We start from the raw sequence: 22,832 nt of genomic DNA, 5'->3' as shown, positions 1-22,832 counted from the left end.
CTACGGGCAGAGATCTGGAAAGCAGCAAGCATCTTAATTCCCGTCAGTGACTGCAGGCAGAAGTGGGTAAGATCATCATCAGAAATGAGGAGGAGCACAGGGCAGGCCTAATAGATGGCTTCAACATGCTCCATGGACACTACATTTTTGCTTTAGAAGAGGGTTGTAATTATTCTCCCATTTTACAAGCGGAGAAGCTGAGGCACTGTGTAAACAAGGTTTATGGCTATTGATTAGTTGAGGTACTTTGTGCCTCCTACCCGCAGACATGTTTCGGGCCTGGTGGAGACCAAAGGTCTTGAAGACATGGTCCTAGCCCTGAAGGCGCTTCACAGGGTGGATATGAAGGTGGGAATGCCAACGCATGGGCAGGGGAAAGAAAGCCGACCAACCTGAGGTCAGTTAAAGGGCAGTGAGATGGGGTGAAAGGTGTGCAGCTCGGAGTGTTGCTGGGCTAAGGCTCACGCACCGGCTTTTCCCGGCATCTTCTGACCCAGACGGCATTTCCACGCCCTCTGCCAAGTCACACTGGCTCCGCCGGCGACACTGATGTGTGGCATTACGCTATTCACATCCCTGGTGCTGCTGTCACGCTCTCTGACATCCCGCGTGTCACCTGCCATGCTGTCTTGAATGTGCTACTTGGCCTGGGGTGTTACTACAACTCTTCACTCTTCACATCTACTTTTTGTGCAAAAAAAAAAAAAAAAAGTTTTTTAAAAAAAGATGTCAAAATCCAGTGCTTCTGATTTCTTTCACATGAAGCCAACCCCAGACGTCCACGTGTCTGTGGCTTTAGTCTGTCTTCTGTAGTTGTGGAATGCACCCAGCCTGCGGGCGGGGCTGCGGGAGAGGACCCAGCTGTACTCTGAGAAGGAGGTGGCACGGTTGGCCCTTTGATAAAGGCTGGATGGAAAGAAACAGGGAGCCAGAGAAGGTGGGGGGAACGGGTGCAGACGGACTTGGTCTGACCTGGTGCTTTGCTGTTCACCAAGTCCCTCCACGCATATTGACTCACTGGATTCCCCAGAAACCCTTGAGAGAAGAGGTATTATTCTTATCGCCCTTGGAAGACAGAGAGATCTGTGGCTCAGGAGGGATAAGCGGTGGGCACAAGGACATGGGCCGGTGAGTGATAAAGCTGGGGTCACTGCTCTCCTTCCTCCAAAGCCTCCCCTGGTTTAGAGTCAGGGTGGATGGGAGCTACAGAAAATGATGGCAACTGTAGAGGGCGGGAGGGGTGGGGCTAGAGCCTATTGGCTAGTGTTTCAAATTAGACTAACAAGACGAGGGGACTGGCCAGCAGTGGGAAGAGACTGGAGCAAGAACTGGGAAAGGAACAAAGCCACGGCTCCTCCCTGGATCGAGCCGGGCTGCCGCGAGAACTGTGAAGCGAGAGAAGAAAGCTGTGTTCAAACAGCCAGGAAGATAAGCAATTGATGAGACAGCAGCTATGATCTGGCCCGGGGCTTGGGGCTGCCTTTTCAACAAAGTGATTCAAAGCTGTGCCACCTAGGAGGGGTTCTCCTTGGTGTAAAAAGGAGCACATCTTCACAGCAAGTGTGTGTGTGTGTGTGTATGTGTGTGTCTGTGTGTGAGATGTTAGAAAGAGCATGGGCTATGGGCCTAGGTCTGAAGGTAGCGTCTGCCATTTGTATAACGGAGGCACTGACGCCTTCCTCCCAATGTGGTTTGAAGGTGACGTGAACACATGTACGGAGCGGTGCCTAGCTCATAGGCAGGAAGGTTGCTGCGTGCATTCAGTGCTTACTAAGAGCCACTGCCTCCAGGACCCTTGGGGAGGGGTAGGAGGAAGGGGCCTCTGCTGGGCTCCCAGATCCTCTCATTGCAATGGGATCCAAGTTTAGAAAGGAGTTGGAATAGACTGGGGTTCAGATTCCACCGGCTTCATGCCATGTCCCACTTCCAGGAAAAGAAACGGGCTTGTTGGAAGAAGAAAACAGACTCAGAAGGCATCTTGGGCATCCAACAGTGCTTGGGAAACAGCATTTGGGCAAACATCGTTGAATCAGCAGCACTTGGATCGGGTTTCCATCAAAAGCTTCACAAGCTGAAGAGCGAGAGGCTGGGGACCTGGGAAGGCAGCCTCCAGGAGACAATGCCAAGCGAATCATGCCCTGAGTGATAGTCTCTACTTCCTCCTTCCTATCCAGGTCTGGTCTGCAAGGTGCCTCTAGTAAGTCCTAACATGCAGGACCCCACGGAGATCGCTTGGCTGCCTGAGGAAGAGGATGCAGAAGACCCTGGGCTAGAAGCCCGAATACCTGGCTTGAGTTCCAGCTGCACCAGTTACTGGGTCCCGCAATGCCCTTTATTCATGGCTTTGTATTCTAGTTTCTTCTGAATTAATTTTTGAGACTGAAAAAACTCCTGGTCAAGGAAGTGCTTTGGGACCTTCAGTGAAATGTACTAAGATAGACGCCTTGGGATTTTAGAACTAGACTCTGAGACCAGAGATCATCTGGTATAACTTTATTGTTGTACAGAGGAGGAAACTGAGGCTCAGGAAGGTTAAGTGACTTGCCCAAGGCCACACAGCTAGCACACTCCAGTGAGTGCTCTTCCACGGTGCCACCCACTGCACATCAGAGTTAGTTCTGAAGCTGACAATCTGCAGCTATGGGAATCCCATCACCCATAGCTGCCAGAAAAAGACACGACACAGCTCTCCAGGAAGCACAGGTGAGGACTAGGGGGAAGGGGGAACATGCATCGGCCCTGATAATTGAATCTTGGTGCAGAGAGACAGCCCTGTGAGCGGCAATTGAGTTAAGTAGAAAATGCCATTTCCATATTGTTAGAAGCTTTCTCGGCCCAAGGCCCTGATCATTTACTCCAAGCACCTGGTGGTCTCGCACATCTGACCCCAGCTCCCAGCTGAGCCACGGGCCAGCTGGGATCAGCCGCGTGGTACAGGGAAAGAAATTAATTTTCAATCCCCAGGGACTGCGGTTGGTAGCTCAGCAGCCAAGGATTATAGGGACCTGGAGAGAATAGAGAGCACCATCCCTCTGGAGGAGTTATTGAACTCCCAAACCTGCTGGTGGGGATGAGGCGAGGGAGGGGAGGGGGTGGAGGCTGAAACAGACTTTATCAGCAACCCCATCACTGAGACTTAATGGACATCTTTTGCTGGAGATTTTGCCTCTTGCTGATTTCTCTTCTGAACACTTTATTTCAAACTCCTGCCCTCCATCTCCAAAGCATCAACCCTTAGAAAGTAGGAGAGCTGAGTTTCTTTCTTTCTCCTTTTTCCCTCTACCTGTTGCTCTGAGGCAAGAAATTGCTTTTGTGAAATGGTCTTGCTCTGACTACACAAACGCATCTGTGGGGTCCCCTCCTTCACACCTCCAAAGACCTTCAAAAGAGCATAAACCTCCTGATTTCTTTTCTGAATCTATGTATAAAGGAGCAAACCTTGGGACTTCCCTGGTGGTGCAGTGGTTAAGAATACGCCTGCCAGTGCAGGGGACATGGGTTCGAGCCCTGGTCCGGGAAGATCCCACGTGCCGTGGAGCAATGAAACCCGTGCGCCACAACTGCTGAGCCTGTGCTCTAGAGCACGCGAATCACAACTACTGAGCCCGTGTGCCTAGAGCCTGCGCTCCGCAACAAGAGACGCCACCGCAATGAGAAGCCCACGCACCACAACTAGAGAAAGCCTGCACGCAGCAATGAAGACCCAACGCAGCCATAAATAAATACATTTATTAAAGAGAAAAAAAAAGGAGCAAACCTTGGTCCACTTTCCCTCTGAGCTCATCTTTTCTAGTAGTTGGTAAATGAACAGCAGTTAGAAACACATCAACCACAACGGCCAACCAGAAAGAGCCTAGAAAAATCTGTTTCCCAACACAAACTTGGTTCCAGCAGAATCTTTTGTGAGTGTGAAGAAAATCTGAATTATGGTTCCTGGCCATGCAAAGTCCTCACTAAAAGGAAAAAAAAGAAAGAAAATGCTACATCTGTTTCTGTTTCACTCGCTCACGTGTTTCATTACATGGATGAGACATTGGTCTAAATTTACCAGATCCTAAATGATTAACAGTGAAAGGAAGGACGGAAGGACGGAAGGACGGAAGGACGGAAGGAGGAAAGAAAGACTAAAAGATGATGGTGACATTTTTGAAAAATTCAGAAGGCTACGACGTGCTGCGTTCCTGGGCAGTCCAGGCGCTCTGTGAAAAGCGGAGTGAGGCCTCAAAAACGGAATAGGGCCTCATTAGCGTGGTGAGATGCCCACCTCAGCCCCCAGCAATTACCATCCCCAGAAGCCTGCAGGCTGCAAGGCGCTTTCATTACCGGGGGAGTAATGGGTCGCTCACCTTGAACCCCCATCTTGTGCTAAAGCATTTTCTGCACTAAGGACTCCAGCTTCATTTAAATCTGTAATTGCTTTGATTTCAGTATGTATGGACTATGGCGACTTCATGACTAAGAATTATATTAGTCAATAAGTTGGCTACTTATAGGCGTCATTAGTCAGCCCTCATTTTAGTCCTATCCCACACTGGCCTGAACCAGTGTAACATTTCTTTTTTGCTCCTGTAGGGAGCAAGTGAAATTTCCCTTCAAGACCACCTGTTATAGGGATAATTAGTTTCTATGGGTCACAGAGGTGGGATGAAATCGGCGGATGCAAACAGGGAGGGTTATTCCTGTTTCCGCACGAAGGGAGGCCAATGCTGGGCACAGGAGAGAGTTTACTGCAAATTCCTGACTTTTATTAAGTTTTTAACTTTTCAAACTCCCTAACATCTATTAGCTCACGGTTCCTGAAGTAGGTAGGCAGGTACCCTTCTCTGCAGAGAGAGGGTCGCCCACCACTAGCCCTGGGTACTTTCATGTCTACAACTTGCCTCATAGTAGATTTCTTCCACCGGAGGAAATCCAGTATAGTGAACCATTGTTATGTCTCTTTGGGGATTTGGAGTCCAAATCCTGCACTCGGTTTCTTCTATTGCCTCCTAGAGGCCCAGCACTCCTTCTCTGGGCTAAATGGATGATGGCTTGAATCCATAGGTGGCTCTTATCTGGATGACTTTTGTCAGGGCAGAGGGAAAGCAACACTTCCTCCAGACTTTAGGAGGGATTGGGACAGACAGATGAATAGATCACAGGAGAAGCACCTCGGTTGGGACAATTACACCAACCGCTGACTGTATTTGATAAACTGGCCATGGGTCCTAGTTTGCAAGAACCACAAAACCTGCAACACCAGAATCAAGAGGTGACTGGACAATGAAAAATATTCATATAAGAGAAGAAAATCATCCATTTGGCATAATTAATGCATGCAATGCTGTACATAGATGGTAGTATCAGAGCCTCGCTAGGAAAAATCCCAGTGCATGATTCCAGGTGCCAGAGAATTAAACATGGTCCATTAGGAGCTTACTGAATGACAAAGTGGCCTGTAGGTAAGGGAACAGTATTCATTCTCACAGCTGACCCCATCCATGAAGCTCCGATTCCACAGGAGATGGATCTTGACCTGCAACTTTCTTTGGATTTCCCCACATCTCCTTGGACAGTTCTCCTTGGACAGTTCTCTTCACTGAGGGCTCACCAACACCCGTTCATGACCTACCAGCCTCTGGGGCCCCATCAGGGCCTGGCACCCACTCCTCCTACATGAACAGCATACACAGCAGCGTTGTAGGGGAAACTATGATAAAAATAAGTGGTGTTGGGACTTCCCTGGTGGCACAGTGGTTAAGAATCCGCCTGCCAATGCAGGGGACACGGGTTCGAGCCCTGGTCCGGGAAGATCCCACATGCCGCGGAGCAACTAAGCCCGTGCGCCACAACTACTGAGCCTGTGCTCTAGAACCCGCGAGCCACAACTACTGAGCCCACGTGCCACGACTACTGAAGCCCACGTGCCTAGAGCCCTTGCTCCGCAACAAGAGAAGCCACTGCAATGAGAAGCCCACGCATCACAACGAAGAGTACCCCCTGCTCGCTGCAACCAGAGAAAGCCCGCGCGCAGCAATGAAGACCCAACGCAGCCAAAAATAAATAAATTTATAAAAAAAAAAAAAAGTGGTGTTGCTGTAGGGACCCATCTCAGGAACATTCCTGGTGGAAATCAATGTAACTGTGCCTTGGGGACACCCAGGGACAAAAATAACCCCAAAAGTGTCAGGAAAAGGCAGACGAAAAATCAGGCCCTGGGGCAATCAGGAAGCAGAAGGGTTAATGATTTTCGCCCGGGTCTTCACGTAGGGAATTTGAATTCTTGATCAAGCTATTTGTCAGGATTGTTGTACATTTACTGTAATTACAGAACATCAAATGTGCATTGACGTAATTACCATAAATATGTGTAAAGACATTATAACGTGTAATTATGTCATATAATTATTTAATAAAGCATGTAGAAGAAAAATTACTCTGCACATGCTCAGTGCACATCTTTTTCTACTGAAGGTTGTATTTGCTCCACTGCCCCATCCCCCTCTTCAAAATTACAGAGACAGTTTTTCTCATTTAGGATTAACCAGTAGAAGAGTGAAGTTAGAAAGTGTGTCCGCAAGCTTGTGTGAGCGAGTGTGTACATGTGTGCTTACACACACACACACACGCAGGGAAGAAAGGCATTTTCAAACCCTGGCAGAGGTGTCACAACCCAGGTGTGAACAGCACACACGTAGCCTTGTGGTCAGTGTTTCTGTAGCTGATAGCGGAGCCTCGCCATACTCACGGTGAAGGGGTCAACCCCTCCATTCTCTCTCCCACTTGTCTGGGGTGACCTCTGGCCCTGCGCAGGGTGGACGTGTCAGGGCACAGGCCGCCTGGTTTGGTGGCACTGAAAGCTCCTGGGAGAGGGACGTTTGGAAAGATGTTGACATTATTCTGAACCCAGGGACCTTTTCTAAAGATTTGGACAAGAAGTTAAATCCACAGGTGAGATAACTAGGGATGTTCAAGCAGAGTCTGGACTTGTCAGATTGTCGCCGGGAGACTAGAACAGCCGTAAGGTCCCTTCCCAGCCCTCGGAGACTCTATCAGATGTGAAGTCTGTGTTCAGATTTACATTTTCCATATTCCCCCCTTTTACCCTGTGAGTCTCCTGTGAGTCTTGGAGAAAATGCATCCCTGAAGGCCAGGATTCCAGAGATAAAATAGATTGAAGTATTATGTTCCAAGGATTCAGAGTTAAATTAATGAGAAAGAATGCTCTAATGAGTGGGAAGGCTTCCCAATAATAACATGAAAATAGAAATCATAGAGGAAAATGAGTGATGGATTAGACTATGCAAAAATGTACAATCCCTCTTCATCAAAAGAGAAAACAAAGAAAACACCATAGAGTAAAAAGCAAACAAAAGACCAAGGAAATATTTGCAACATGTATGACAAAGGGGATGATGTCCTTAATGTATTAAAAAGCTCTGACCAACCAATAAGAAAAAAGTCTCAATAGAAAAATGGGCAACAGTGGACAGAAAAATCACAAAATAAATACAAATGACCAAAAAGCACATCAAAAAAATCCAACTTACTTCACGATCAAAGAGGGAGGTACTGATTTTCACCTACCAGTCTGGTAATTATTTTAACAAATTATAATACCCAGTGTTGTTAAAGTGTTGAAGGTATGGGAGTAGAAATTGGTTAACTTTCTTGGGGCCAATTTGGCAATGAATATCAAAAACCTTGAAAGAATACATACCCTTTAACCTCTTAACTACTCCTCTAGGATTTTATCCTAAGGAATTAAAAATATAGTAAAAGGATTTCCCTGGTGGCACAGTGGTTGAGAATCCGCCTGCCAATGCAGGGGACACGGGTTCGAGCCCTGGTCCCGGAAGACCCCACATGTCGCGGAGCAACAAAGCCCATGCGCCACAACTACCGAGCCTGCACTCGAGAGCCCGCGAGCCACAACTACTGAGCCCACATGCCACAACCACTGAAGCCTGCGTGCCTAGAGCCCATGCTCCGCAATAAGAGAAGCCACCACAATGAGAAGCCCATGCACCGCAACAAAGAGTAGCCCCCGCTGGCCACAACTAGAGAAAGCCCGCGTGCAGCAACGAAGACCCAACACAGCCATAAATAAATAAATAAATAAATAAATAAATAAATAAATAAATAAAAATTATATACAGTAAAAAATTTAGGTCTGAGTTTTCCTGATGCCAAATTATTTATGGTAGTGAAAGAAAAAAATTCCCACAAAACAGCCCAATGTCCAAAAAAAAGAATTGGTGAAACGAAGTCTGGTAAAGTCACAATCCCATGGAATGTCATTCAGCCATTAAAAATGATAGGTGAGTGTTTGATGACATGTAAACATGCACTCTTATGTGGAAAAAATTAAAATTATAAACCAGTATATAAAGTAAGATACAATTTATAGATATAAAAATGTGGAGGAATTTATACCAAGATATTATTACTAATCATCTTTTAGTGCCAGAGTAAGAGCATTTCCCTACCTTTTTCTTTCTTTCTTCCTTCCTTCCTCCTTCCCTCCCTCCATTCCTTTCCTTCTTTCTTAAAAATGTGGCTAGTCCAAAATTTTACAGTAAATATTTGGGCTACTTATAAAGCACCCTAAGTGGTGTATGTGCACACACACGCACGCACACACACACACTCTCTCTCTCCCACATTTTGGTTTAATGCCCTGATGCTCTCAGTAAGACTTGCAATTTATAGACGAAACCTCCATACTACATGGGGCTCCCACTGTATACCAAAGCTCTACCCTTCTCTTTGCCTCTTGCCTCTCACTCATCTCAGAAACACTCATGGCCAGAGCCAAGTTCTTGAAGGACCATCAAGGGTGAAAGGCTGACGCTCAGTATATTTTGGCCTCCATGCAGTGAGCAAGCTTCATAGCAAGTAAATAGCAGAAGCTGAGTTAGAAGCCAAGATGGTGGGCCAGGGGCTGGTCTGGTTGGTAGGGCCCTTGAATCCAGGACTGATGGGATGAATCTTTCATCTGAACTCTAGGTTGGGGAGCTTCTAGAGTTGATTCTAGTGGGATTCAGAGTCTAGAATCAAAGAGGGAGGTGGAAGTGGGTTACTAAACTGAGAAGCCAGTAACTGACCTCAAATACTGAATATTCCTAATGAGCTTCTTTCTCAGTCTCTCATTTTGTACATGTTGAAGACAGCGTGTTGAGTCAGGGAGCAGTGAGCCATGGAGATGGACACGACATGATGGAGAGGGTGCAGGAGGAGAGCTATCCACGAGAATTACCTGAAATAGGGGTTGTCCATGGCCTGGTGCAGAGTCCATGTTTAATGGACCAAGGACAGGGAAAGCTCTTGGTTGTTATTCTAACCATCTTCTCCACTATTTTGTAGAGCGTGGGGCCCATGTGGTAGAATTCTCTGAGGTGACCAGGGTGGCCTATGACATTCTTTGCTCTTGCCACTATTAAAACTAAGGAGGGTTCCTCTCTGGGTCCCAGTGAGAAGCTGAAGCTTCAGGTGAACCGACAGACATAGCTGGTAAAAGCGGGATGGTGTGGGTAAGGAAATGGTGAAAGGAATCATCTAGATTCCTGCATTTCTTCTTACCAAGTTCCTTTCTCAGCTGGTGGGCAGCAAAATAGCCAGGGCATCCAAGGAGTTGAACTGTTTTTAGCACTGTGGCCCAAGAAGGGAATTAGCCTGTCTTTCAATGAATGACCACTCAGGTTAAGGCTTATTGTCAACCTCAGAACAAGAATTTTCTTCTGTTTCCATTTGGTAAATACAGGGATAAGAGGCATGCACAATACTTCCTCACTGGCAAAGGTTTAGTCCCAGCATTTTTGGAGAATGCATAGTATTATGTGTTCATCCTGTCATTCAGATTTCAAAGTACGTCATCCATTCATCTTCCGGATATCCTTAGAAAGCAGGAAAGGGATTATTACATTCATTTTTGAGATGATGAAACTGAGACTTAGGCATGATAACTGAAGCTTAAAAATCTTATGTTAAATAAGAAACAGAGCTACATTGAGAGGTCTGTCTTAAGCCATCTGGGTCACAGCTCCATCTAGAAGTCAGCATTGCCCAGTGTGTCCTTGACACCCAAACACAAACATTACAACAAACTGAACTCCAAAATGTCCTAGACCAACTCATTTCTACTTTCCACAAGGAAGCCTTTTGTCTTAGACCTAAAAGAGCCCAGCCTACAACGCAAAGTAAGGCAGCACCTCCAGGTAACCCGATCACGTGGCCATCCCACTCCCCCCGTGGAGCCTGCACCTCAGGAGGAAGTCAGGGATGGGAACTCCAAGTGGCTTCTGATGCAGAGCTAGCGATTTGCCAAGAGTGGTGCTTGCAGCTTATGAATATTCAATTGGAAAGAAGTCAGGCTAATCAGACTGGGATCTCATTGAGTTTCCATCAGGGCGGCTGGAACTTAAACACTCCCGCGAGGATCAGTTCAAACCAAAGTCAGCAGAAGAACTGCCCAGAGGCGCCGGTGCCATGGGCCCCCTCTGGCCCAGGTGAGGTGGGCCTTGGGGTCTGCTTAGCAGAAGAGGTGGGGTTGGTGTAGAACTGGGATAATGGCTTGGTACACTGGCCCACAGAGTACCCAGGATGATCCTATAGTAGTCAAGGTTGAAGAGAATATTAGAAGACTCACCTCAGCGGCATATGAAAGCAAAGTCAAAATTTTAACCTCCATACCCCCTTGACATGGCATTTGAGGCACATTTGGCCTCCACCTGACCTCATCTCCTGCTATGTCCCAATCGTACTCCCTTGAACACATCCTGCACTCTCTGCCTCTACCTTTCCTAACTCCTTTGTTCTTACAGGTGTCTTCCTGGCCTTCCTTTTTATCAGTCGTGCTAGAACACTCATAATATACAATTTGCCATCTTAACCATTCTTAAGTGGACAGTTAGGCAGTGATAAGTACCTTCACACTGACAAGCAACCCATCTCCAAAACTTGTCTTGCAAAAATGAAACTCTTTTCCCATGAAACAACTCCCCATTCCCCTCAGCCGCTGACAACCACCATTCTATTTTCTGTCTCTATCAATTTGACTACTCTAGGTACCTTATATAAGTGGAATCCTACAGTGTTTGTCTTTTTGTGACTGGTACAATGTTCTCAAGTTTCATCCATGTTGTAGCATGGGTCAGAATGTATTTCCTCTGAAAGGCTGAATAATATTCCATGGTACGTATATACTACATTTTGTTTATCCATTCCCATCTCTTTCGCCCTCTCAAAATCTGATTCTGTCTTCAAAGTTTAAAACGCAAGGTACCTGCTTCATGTAGCTTTTCTCAAGACTCTCGGTTATAGCCAGTCATTCACAAAGATCTTCTGAGCATCGTTTATGTACCAGGCACTGTGCAAGACAGGGACGCAAAGATGAGTACCCACAGTCTCCCACTCGTTCTCCCTTCAAGCTCAGCTCCTGGCACGTTGCTCAGGAATGACTCCGTGACAGCACGGACCGTCCATGTTCCTGACACGCCACGCTGCCTCGAGGTCTTCTTGATGGTTTCCACATTAGTCATCTCCCTTGCAAATTCCTGAGGACCTGACCACATCTTATCTCAGCATCTCCAGGGCCCAGCGCAATATATTGAACATGGGAGACGACCAATAAACACTTGTTCAAACAGAGTTAAATTTGCACCCCTTGGAGTGCAGGGCTTCTTGACTTCTAAGTGACTGACACAGTGAGCTAGAAGGCGGTGCAACCTCATTGCCAGAGCTGTTACCTGAGGCCGGTGCAGGGCCACGGGTTGAGATTGGGCACTTTATAAAAGTATCTTAGCCTGCTGATGTCGGCATGTGCAGAGGGAGATGTGGAGGTTCCATTTGCCCATTTGCTAATAAAAGCGGTAGCTAAGATGTACAGAGTTCTTTCGACATGCCGGGCTTTCTAAGTGCTTTCCATAGACTAACTGAATCCTCACCATACACCCAAGAGGTGGGTTTTATGTCGGATAAGTAAATATCTTTTATTATGCCCATTGTACAAATGATGCAACTGAGGCACAGAGAGGCTAAATACTTTACCCTATATCTACAAAGGAAATTATTAGATTTGCTGGAAATTTGCCTGCAAACCCAGGCACGCAAATTCTTTTTTTTTTTAAATAAATTTATTTATTTATTTATTTACTTATTTTTGGCTGCGTTGGGTCTTTGTTGCTGTGCATGGGCTTTCAGAGTTGTGGCGAGCGGGAGCTATTCTTTGTTGCGATGTGTGGATTTCTCATTGCGGTGGCTTCTCTTGCTGCGGAGCATGGGCTTCAGTAGTTGTGGCATGTGGGCTCAGTAGTTGTGGCTCGGGGGCTCTAGAGCACAGGCTCAGTAGTTGTGGCTCATGGGCTTAGTTGCTCCATGGCATGTGGGATTTTCCCGGACCAGGGATCAAACCCGTGTCCCCTGCATTGGCAGGAGGATTCTTAACCGCTGTGCCACCAGGGAAGCCCCCAGGCAAATTCTTCACACTACACTGTGCTGGTATGAACATCTTGCTTTGGCAAGATTTGATGAGGTATCACCTCACACCGGTCAGAATGGCCATCATCAAAAAGTCTACAAATAATAAATGCTGGAGAGGGTGTGGAGAAAAAGGAACCCTCCTACACTGTTGGTGGGAATGTAAAATGGTGCAGCTGCTATGGAGAACAGTATAGAGGTCCCTTAAAAAACTAAAAATAGAGCTACCATATGATCCAGCAATCCCACTCCTGGGCATATATCCAGAGAAAACTATAATTAGAAAAGATACATGCACCCCCAATGTTCATTGCAGCACTGTTTACAATAGCCAAGACATGGAAGCAACCTAAATGTCCATTGACTGACTGATGAATGGATAAATAAAGATGTGGTACATATATACAATGGAATATTACTCATCCATAAAAAAGAATGAAATAATGCCATTTGCAGCAACATGGATGGACCTAGAGACTATCATACTAAGTGAGGTAAGCCAGACAAAGACAAATATCATATGATATCACTATATGTGTAATCTAAAAAAAAAAAAAGATACAAATGAACTTACTTACAGAACAGAAATAGACCAACAGACATAGAAAACAAGCTTATGGTTACCAAAGGGGAAAGGCGAGGAGGAGAGATAAATCAGCAGTTTGGACACTACTATATATAAAACAGATAACCAACAAGGACCTACTGTATAGCACAGGGAACTATACACAATATTTTGTAATAACCTATAAGGGAAAAGAATCTGAAAAAAAGCTATATGTGTACTATGTATAACTGAATCACTTTGCTGTACACCTGAAACTAACACAACATTGTAAATCAACTATACTTCAATTAAAAAAAAAGAGAGAGAGATCTGATGTAGATTACGGTTAGCAGAATCCACTGGAGAATCTCTTAAAACATTAAAGGGGGTGCTCTCTCATGTCACGGACCTATTTTCTGTTTTGGCTGGTCCGGAGTCTTGCATTCTGAATTTCCTTAAATCCAAGGGATGTCAACTTGATTATAAAGAGATATCAAGAACTAAGAACTTCTCTTGACAGAAAGGTGTGGGGTGGAGGTGGTGGGCAGGGGAAATAAAAAGAAATGGAGAGAAATTTGTTTCAGTTGCCATTTATAATAACCTGGACCCCATCTTTCACTTTAGTAATAAGATCTTAGGAGCAGTGTGTTAGGTTTGACCAGCATACTGGCTGGTTTGGGGGGAGGGAGGAGCAGTGAGAGTGAGCCTCTCCCCGTCTCCCTACCAATTCTTCATCCTGAATTAATCTCTCCTGCTTGTTTAGCTAAGCAGCAAGTGAGGGGTGCAGAGAACGGATGCCTGTGGAACTGGAGGGACGGATGGAAGGGCAGCACTGGTGATGAGGGGCATGATGAGCTGTGGTAGGGGAGCCTTGTGGCAGGAACCAAACAGAGTGGCCTTAAAGGGAGGGGTGGGGCTTGGGCAGTTGGGAAGCAACTGGGCAAGGGAAGGGATGGTTATGGTTCAGAGGACAAGTAGACAGGTTTGACTAAAACAGAAGGTTTAAGTGGGAGATACAGTTGGCAAGCTGGGTTTTCTCTTGTAACCTGTGGACCACCATGGAAAACTTTGAAAAGGAGGGCAAGGCAGAGTTTTGGGAAGATGGATATGACAGCGGTATATTAGACAGACTAGAAGGAGGAGAAATGGCAAGGCCACTAGGGGACTGTGGTGGTCAGTTTTATGTGTCAACTTGGCAAGGCTACGGAATTCAGTTATTCCGTCAAATATTGGTGTTGCTGTGAAGGTATTTTGTAGTTGTGATTAATGTCCATAATCAGTTGACTTTATTTTATTTATTTTTTTGTGCAGGGCCTGCATTCCTCTAATCTGGTCTCAGGTAATCTCTTTATTTATTTATTTATTTTCTTATTAGTCATCTATTTTATACACATCAGTGTATACATGGCAATCCCAATCTCCCAATTCATCACACCACTACCCCCACCTCCTGCCGTTTTCCCCCTTGGTGTCCATACGTTTGTTCTCTACGTCTGTGTCTCAATTTCTGCTCTGCAAACTGGTTCATCTGTACCATTTTCTAGGTTCCACATATATGCGTTAATATACGATATTTTTTTTTCTCTTTCTGACTTACTTCACTCTGTATGATAGGCTCTAGATGCACCCACGACTCCACAAAAGACCCAATTTCGTTCCTTTATATGGCTGAGTAATATTCCATTGTATATATGTACCACAACTTCTTTATCCATTTGGCTGTCGATGGGCATTTAGGTTGCTTCCATGACCTGGCTATTGTAAATAGTGCTGCAATGAACATTGGGCTGCATGTGTCTTTTTGAATTATGTTTTTCTCTGGGTATATGCCCAGTAGTGGGATTGCTGGGTCATATGGTAATACTATTTTTAGTTCCTTAGGGAACCTCCATACTGTTCTCCATAGTGGCTGTATCAATTTACATTCCCACCAACAGTGCAAGAGGGTTCCCTTTTCACCACACCCTCTCCAGCATTTGTTGTTTCTAGATTTGCTCATGATACCCATTCTAGCTGGTGTGAGGTAATACCTCATTGTAGTTTCATTGTAGTTTTGATTTGCATTTCTCTAATAATTAGTGATGTTGAGCAGCTTTTCAGGTGCTTCTTGGCCATCTGTTTGTCTTCTTTGGAGAAACGTCTAGGTCTTCTGCCCATTTTTGGATTGGGTTGCTTGTTTTTTTAATATTGAGGTGCATGAGCTGTTTATATATTTTGGAGATTAATCCTTTGTCCAATGATTCACTTGCAAATATTTTCTCCCATTCTGAGGGTTGTCTTTTCGTCTTGTTTATGGTTTCCTTTGCTGTGCAAAAGCTATGAAATTTCATTAGGTCCCATGTGTTTATTTTTGTTTTTATTTCCATTACTGTAGGAGGTGGATCAAAAAATATCTTGCTGTGATTTATGTCAAAGAGTGTTCTTCCTATGTTTTCCTCTAAGAGTTTTATAGTGTCTGGTCCTACAGTTAGGTCTCTAATCCATTTTGAGTTTATTTTTGTGTACGGTGTTAGGGAGTGTTCTAATTTCATTCTTTTACATGTAGCTGTCCAGTTTTCCCAGCACCACTTATTGAAGAGACTGTCTTTTCTCCATTGTATATCCCTGTCTCCTTTGTCATAGATTAGTTGACCATAGGTGCGTGGGTTTACCTCTGGGCTTTCTATCCTGTTCCATTCATCTATATCTCTGTTTTTGTGCCAGTACCATATTGTTTTGATTACTGTAGCTTTGTAGTATAGTCTGAAGTCAGGGAGTCTGATTCCTCCAGCTCCGTTTTTTTCCCTCAAGACTGCTTTGGCTATTTGGGGTCTTTTGTGTCTTCATATACATTTTAAGATTTTTTTATTCTAGTTCTGTAAAAAATGCCATTGGTAATTTGATAGGAATTGCATTGAATCTGTAGATTGCTTTGTGTAGTATAGTCATTTTCACAATATTGATTCTTCCAATCCAAGAACATGGTTTGTCTCTCCATCTGTTGGTATCATCTTTAATTTCTTTCATCAGTGTCTTACAGTTTTCTGCATACAGGTCTTTTGTCTCCCTAGGTAGGTTTATTCCTAGGTATTCTATTCTTTTTGTTGCAGTGGTAAATGGGAGTGTTTCCTTAATTTCTCTTTCAGATTTTTCATCATTAGGGTATAGGGATGCAAGAGATTTCTGTGCATTAATTTTGTATCCTGCAACTTTACCAAATTCATTGATTAGCTCTAGTAGTTTTCTGGTGGCATCTTTAGGATTCTCTATGTATAGTATCATGTCATCTGCAAACAGTGACAGTTTTACTTCTTCTTTTCCAATTTGTATTCCTTTTATTTCTTTTTCTTCTCTGATTGCCATAGCTAGGACTTCCAAAACTATGTTGAATAATAGTGGTGAGAGTGGACATCCTTGTCTTGTTCCTGATCTTAGAGGACATGCTTTCAGTTTTTCACCATTGAGAATGATGTGTGCTGTGGGTTTGTCATATATGGACTTTATTATGTTGAGGTAGGTTCCCTCTGTGCCCACTTTCTGGAGAGTTTTTATCATAACTGGGTGTTGAATTTTGTCAAAAGCTTTTTCTGCATCTATTGAGATGATCATATGGTTTTTATTCTTCAATTTGTTAATATGGTGTATCACATTGATTGATTTGTGTATATTGAAGAATCCTTGCATCCCTGGGATAAATCCCACTTGATCATGGTGTATGATCTTTTTAATGTGTTGTTGGATTCTGTTTGCTAGTATTTTGGTGAGGATTTTTGCATCTATAGTCATCAGTGATATTGGTCTGTAATTTTCTTTTTTTGTAGTATCTTTGTCTGGTTTTGGTATCAGGGTGATGGTGGCCTCATAGAATGAGTTTGGGAGTGTTCATTCCCCTGCAAGTTTTTGGAAGAGTTTGAGAAGCATGGGTGTTAGCTCTTCTTTAAATGTTTGATAGAATTGACCTGTGAAGCCATCTGGTCCTGGACTTTTGTTTGTTGGAAGATTTTTAATCACAGTTTCAATTTCATGACTTGTGATTGGTCTGTTCATATTTTCTCTTTCTTGCTGGTTCAGTCTTGGAAGGTTATACCTTTCTGAGAATTTGTCCATTTCTTCCAGGCTGTCTATTTTATTGGCATAGAGTTGCTTGTAGTAGTCTCTTAGGATGCTTTGTATTTCTGTGGTGTCTGTTGTAGCTTCTCCTTTTTCATTTCTAATTTTATTGATTTGAGTCCTCTCCCTCTTTTTCTTGATGAGTTTTACTTTTAGTGTTATTGATCTTTGCTATTGTTTTCTTTGTTTCTATTTCATTTATTTCTGCTCTGGTCTTTATGATTTCTTTCTGTCTGCTAACTTTGGGTTTTGTTTGTTTTTCTTTCTCTAGTTCCTTTAGGTGTAACGTTAGACTGTTTGAGATTTTTCTTGTTTCTTGAGGTAGGCTTGTATAGCTATAAACTTCCCTCTTAGAACTGCTTTTGTGCATCCCATAGGTTTTGGATCGTCGTGTTTTCATTGTCATTTGTTTCTAAGTATTTTTTGATTTCCTCTTTGATTTCTTTAGTGATCTCTTGGTTATTTAGTAACGTATTGTTTAGCCTCCATGTGTTTGTGTTTTTTACGTTTTTTCCCCTGTGATTGATTTCTAATCTCATACCATTGTGGTCAGAAAAGATGCTTGATATGATTTCAATTTTCTTAAATTTACTGAGGCTTGATTTGTGACCCAAGATGTGATCTATCCTGGAGAATGTTCCGTGCGCACTTCAGAAGAAAGTGTAATCTGCTGTTTTTGGATGGAATGTCCTATAAATATCAGTGAAATCTATTGGTTCTATTGTGTCATTTAAAGCTTCTGTTTCCTTATTTATTTTCATTTTGGATGATCTGTCCATTGGTGTAAGTGAGGTGTTACAGTCCCCCACTATTATTGTGTTACTGTCGATTTCCTCTTTTAGAGCTGTTAGCAGTTGCCTTATGTATTGAGGTGCTCCTATGTTGGGTGCATATATATTTATAATTGTTACATCTTCTTCTTGGATTGATCCCTTGATCATTACATAGTGTCCTTCCTTGTCTCTTGTAACATTCTTTATTTTAAAGTCTATTTTATCTCATATGAGTATTGCTACTCCAGCTTTCTTTTGATTTTCATTTGTATGGAATATCTTTTTCCATCCCCTCACTTTCAGTCTGTATGTGTCCCTAGGTCTGAAGTGAGTCTCTTGTAGATGGCATATATACGGGTCTTGTTTTTGTATCCATTCAGCAAGCCTGTGTCTTTTGGTTGGAGCATTTAATCCATTCACGTTGAAGGAAATTACCAATATGTATGTTCCTATGACCATTTTCTTAATTGTTTTGGGTTTGTTTTTGTAGGTCCTTTTCTTCTCTTGTGTTTCCCAGTTAGAGAAGTTCCTTTAGCATTTGTTGTAGAGCTGGTTTGGTGGTGCTGAATTGTCTTAGCTTTTGCTTGTCTGTAAAGCTTTTGATTTCTCCATCAAATGTAAATGAGATCCTTGCTGGGTAGAGTAATCTTGGTTGTAGGTTCTTCCCTTTCATCACTTTAAGTATATCATGCCACTCCCTTCTGGCTTGTACAGTTTCTGCTGAGAAATCAGCTGTTAACCTTATGGGAGTTCCCTTGTATGTTATTTGTCATTTTTCCCTTGCTGCTTTGAATAATTTTTCTTTGTCTTTAATTTTTGCCAATTTGATTACTATGTGTCTCAGAGTGTTTCTCCTTGGATTTATCCTGTATGGGACTCTATGTGCTTCCTGGACTTCGGTGGCTATTTCCTTTCTCATGTTAGGGAAGTTTTCGACTATAATCTCTTCAAGTATTTTCTTGGGTCGTTTATCTCTCTCTTCCCCTTCTGGGAGCCCTATAATGTGAATGTTGTTGTGTTTAATGTTGTCCCAGAGGTCTCTTAGGCTGTCTTCATTTCTTTTCATTCTTTTTTCTTTATTCTGTTCTGCGGCAGTGAATTCGAACATTCTGTCTTCCAGGTCACTTATCCGTTCTTCTGCCTCAGTTATTCTGCTATTGATTCCTTCTAGTGTATTTTTCATTTCAGTTATTGTATTGTTTATCTCTGTTTGTTTGTTCTTTAATTCTTCTAGGTCTTTGTTAAACATTTCTTGCATCTTCTCGATCTTTGCCTTCATTCTTTTTCTGAGGTCCTGGATCATCTTCACTATCATTATTCTGAATTCTTTTTCTGGAAGGTTGCCTATCTCCACTTTATTTAGTTGTTTTTCTGGAGTTTTATCGTGTTCCTTCATCTGGTACATAGCTCTCTGCCTTTTCATCTTGTCTGTCTTTCTGTGAATGTGGTTTTTGTTCCACAGGCTGCAGGATTGTAGTTCTTCTTGCTTCTGCTCAGTTGACGTTACGTAAAGGAGATTATCAGAGATAACCCGAGTAGGCCTGATTCAATCAGTTAAATTTTCCCAGAAGAAAAAGAAATTTCACCTGTGAACTGCAGCCTCAATTCTTGCCCAAGTTCCCTGCCTGCCCTTCCTGATGGCCTACGCCACGCATGGGACTTGCCTAGCAGTCTCCACAATCGCGTAAGCCAATTCCTTGCAATTAACCCCCTGCTATATATTTCCTACTGGTTCTGTTTCTCTAGTTGAATCCTTACTGATACAGGGACAGACCACTAGTGTGGTTTTGGACTAGACAAGAGAAGGCTCGACCAGAGGCAGAGATGAGTGAGGGAAGAGCAGAGACCAAAAGGACTCAGATGGCCTGAAGGTGAGGCGAGAGAAGAGCCCAGGGAAGCCGGCAGTGATGGTCGGGAGGCACTGGGAGCAGGAGGCCAGGGTTCCCACTCTCCATCTGCCACAAGTAACTCCATCTTGCTGCGTCTCTGAAAAATGTGAGCTTGAATTAGTACTTCCAAGACGTCTTCTGGCTCCATATTCTATGATTCTATATCTCAGTCAGTCTTTATAAGAGTATCTTATCTTCAATCAAAAATGATCTTTTCGGGGCTTCCCTGGTGGCGCAGTGGTTGAGAATCTGCCTGCCAATGCAGGGGACACGGGTTCGAGCCCTGGTCTGGGAAGATCCCACATGCTGCAGAGCAGCTGGGCCCGTGAGCCACAATTACTGAGCCTGCGCGTCTGGAGCCTGTGCTCCGCAACAAGAGAGGCCGGGATAGTGAGAGGCCCGCGCACTGCGATGAAGAGTGGTCCCCGCTTGCCACAACTAGAGAAAGCCCTCGCACAGAAACGAAGACCCAACACAGCCATAAATAAATAAATAAATATTTTTTAAAAAATGATCTTTTCTTCTAAATGAAGTCTATTTTCTTGCCCCCAGAAGAGTGATTCAGGAATCACAGTGTCAATATTTAAGTATCCAGGGACTTAAAATAAAGGGAGGGATGGAGGGAGGACTTCATGGGATCCCAAAACAGCAGCATGGGTTGAGCAGCTGGTAAAAGGAGCTGGAAGTACAGCCATACCAAATAGAGGACAGAGGACTCTGGCAATATTAATAACAATTAATATTTACCGAGGGCTTACCATGTACCAGACACTGTTCTAAGTGCTTAAACAGGCATCAACTCTTTCAGACTTCACAATATCTCTAACATATACCCAATCTACAGATGAGAAAACTGAGGTTTCAAAAGGTTGAGTCACTTAACTTCTCTAAGGGCACACAGCTAGTAGGAGCAGAGGAGATGGAATTTGAGCCTAGACCAGGTTCCACGCTCTTAACTAGGTTGCTGACCTTTATTGCCACAACATACCAGAGGAAGCTATTTGCTGTGAAAGGCAGCAGTAGGAATCTCCAGCATAACACAGGCAACATGGAGAATTAAATGAGCAAAGGCCTATTGCCTTGAATTCCTGCCACCACAATGTACAAAACTGCTGATGTGGGTGAGTCCCTCCGTGTCACCCTCCTATCTGTGTATCCCCAGAGCCAACATGCACTCCCATCTTCTGCACAGCCTGCTCCAACAGGAATGCATTTCAGGTGCTCCATGATTTTTTTGGTTGGAAAGCAGGGCCCTGAAACTGGTAAGGAGACTTCCTACAGCTTCTGAAGCTGCATTCATAGCAGTTGGCAGTGTTTTCTGATTCATGGTGAAAGCCCTAGAGGAAGGGCTGGCTTTCTGTGGAAGTGAGCGCACAGGGCTTTAACTCTGATAAACAGTGGTTAGGGTCCTGTGTGCATACTTCCTACCTGCAGTTGAAGAATTTCCCACCCCTTTTGTTTACCCTTATCTGATCAAAGCACCATTCATTGACCCAGCATCTAAACGGAGCTGTCCGCAGTGCTGCTAGTTGCCATGGCAGAGATAGAGGGTAGGTCCTGCCCTCCAGGGGTTCCAGGCACCCAGCTCAAGAGAGAAGGGTGCCACCTGGGTGGTGATACCTCGTCGAATTCCCAGGGAGATGTTTGCCCTGCCAGCCTAACAGTGGGCCAGAGGGGGAGAGAGAAAGAAAAGAAAGAAAGAAAGAAAGAGAGAGAGAGAGAGGGAGGGAGGGAGGAAGGAAGGAAGGAAGGAAGGAAGGAAGGAAGGAAGGAAGGAAGGAAGGAAGAGAGAGAGAGAGAGAGAAAGAAAGAAAGAAAGAAAGAAAGAAAGAAAGAAAGAAAGAAAGAAAGAAAAAGAAAAAGATTGTGTCACTCTGGATTTCCAGTTAGGTAACTGTCAAACTTGTCTCAAATGCATCCTGTCATCTCCACGGCACCTGGTCCAGGCCTTCATCACCTCTAATTGGTCTCTCGGCTTCCACTCTTATCCCGTCAAGCTCGCCCTCCTCGAAGCCACCAGAATGCTGTATTTAAAACTCTAATCTGGGACTTCCTTGGTGGCGCCGTGGTTAACAATCCACCTGCCAATGCAGGGGACACGGGTTCGATCCCTGGTCCCCGAAGATCCCACATGCCGCGGAGCAACTAAGCCCGTGCACCACAACTACTGAGCCTGTGCTCTAGAGCCTGCGAGCTACAACTACTGAAGCCTGTGCGCTCCAAGGCCTGCGTGCTGCAACTACTGAGCCCGTGTGCTGCAATTACTGAAGCCCGTGTGCCTAGAGCCCGTGCTCCGCAGCAAGAGAAGCCACCGCAATAGAAGCCCGCGCACCGCAGTGAAGAGTAGTCCCTGCTCGCCACAACTACAGAAAGCCAGCGCAGCAACAAAGACCCAAACGCAGTCAAACAAAACAAAACAAAACAAAACAAACAAATGAACAAAAAACCCCTCCAATCTGACCGGGTCCTTTCCCTTCTTGCACCAAGATCCTCCCCAGCCTAACATATGGAACATTTCCACCACCAGCAACTCTGAACTGTTTCTTTCTCCACCCTGTGTTTTGTTCCCAGAATGCCCCCTGCCTTTTTGCTCCATCAACTCCAATTCTCAATTATAGACTAAGCTCAGGTGGTCATCTCCTCCAGGAAGCCTTACCTGATTATGAAATAAGCCACTAACTGCCCTAACCCACTTCCTCCCCCGCGGCCACGCTGGGTGAGACTTCTGAGCTCCTACAATGCTCTCTGCAGAAACAGCTCTCTGGGGCCACCTATTTGTATTCTAATGATTGGCTTCTAGGCTCCCCTCTCCCCCGAACCTCAGCTCACTGAGGACAAGGACTGTCTGACCCCTGAACTTAATCCAGGACCTGGCACTGAGCGTGAAGTAAAAGGAGAAGGTACTGGCCAAGGCAGGACCACCAACAGGCCGTAGGAAACTTGGGGTTCTGACCCCGGCTTGATCACACCTCCATACCCTAACTCCGTGCCTCAGTTTCCCCACTAGGAAAGCGTGGGGGTGGGGAAGAGGGAGGAAGAGGAATCTTACTCTGGAGGCAGCAGCTTCCATTCATTAGC

General features: G+C 44.5%; 1 protein-coding gene across 13 annotated transcripts in view; it reads right to left on the bottom strand.

Annotated features, from left to right (window-relative positions):
- PEBP4 (phosphatidylethanolamine binding protein 4) overlaps positions 1-22,832 on the bottom strand; it is a 269,036-nt gene that overhangs the window by 131,459 nt on the left and 114,745 nt on the right. The window lies entirely within an intron of this gene.

Source organism: Balaenoptera borealis (genome assembly GCF_965194805.1).
Source record: "Balaenoptera borealis genome assembly, chromosome: 8".
In the NCBI taxonomy this organism is placed as follows: domain Eukaryota; kingdom Metazoa; phylum Chordata; class Mammalia; order Artiodactyla; family Balaenopteridae; genus Balaenoptera; species Balaenoptera borealis.
Note: the sequence above shows the minus strand (reverse complement) of the source record. Positions and strands in the feature narration are given on the sequence as shown.